This window comes from Hipposideros armiger, unplaced genomic scaffold, assembly GCF_001890085.2.
Source record: "Hipposideros armiger isolate ML-2016 unplaced genomic scaffold, ASM189008v1 scaffold_651, whole genome shotgun sequence".
NCBI classification, from domain to species: domain Eukaryota; kingdom Metazoa; phylum Chordata; class Mammalia; order Chiroptera; family Hipposideridae; genus Hipposideros; species Hipposideros armiger.
Window position 1 is genome coordinate 795,173 of NW_017732001.1, and position 352 is coordinate 795,524.

The following is a 352-nucleotide window of genomic DNA, read 5'->3' on the forward strand; positions in this document are numbered from 1 at the left end:
TTGAGTAAAAAATGTTACAAAACATATAAGGCATCACTACAGTTTTTATTTAAAAGTTATACTTAAATATGTATAAATGCATTGAGAAAAGTCTACAAAGATATTCAAAAAATGATAACAGTCGTTGGTCCTGGATGGTGAGATTATGCATGGTTTATATTTTCTTTTTAAAAAAATATGTTTTCTAAATTTTCTACATAAACTTATTTTAGTAATTTTATAGTTTCTTTTTCCACTTAACTTCATAGTATAAGTTACAGTTTTGCTTTTCTAATGGTAAATGCTATTAGTAAAAATGTTTTGTCTAACACAATTAGACTCTTCTTTTTGAAGACTGTATACATACTATTAT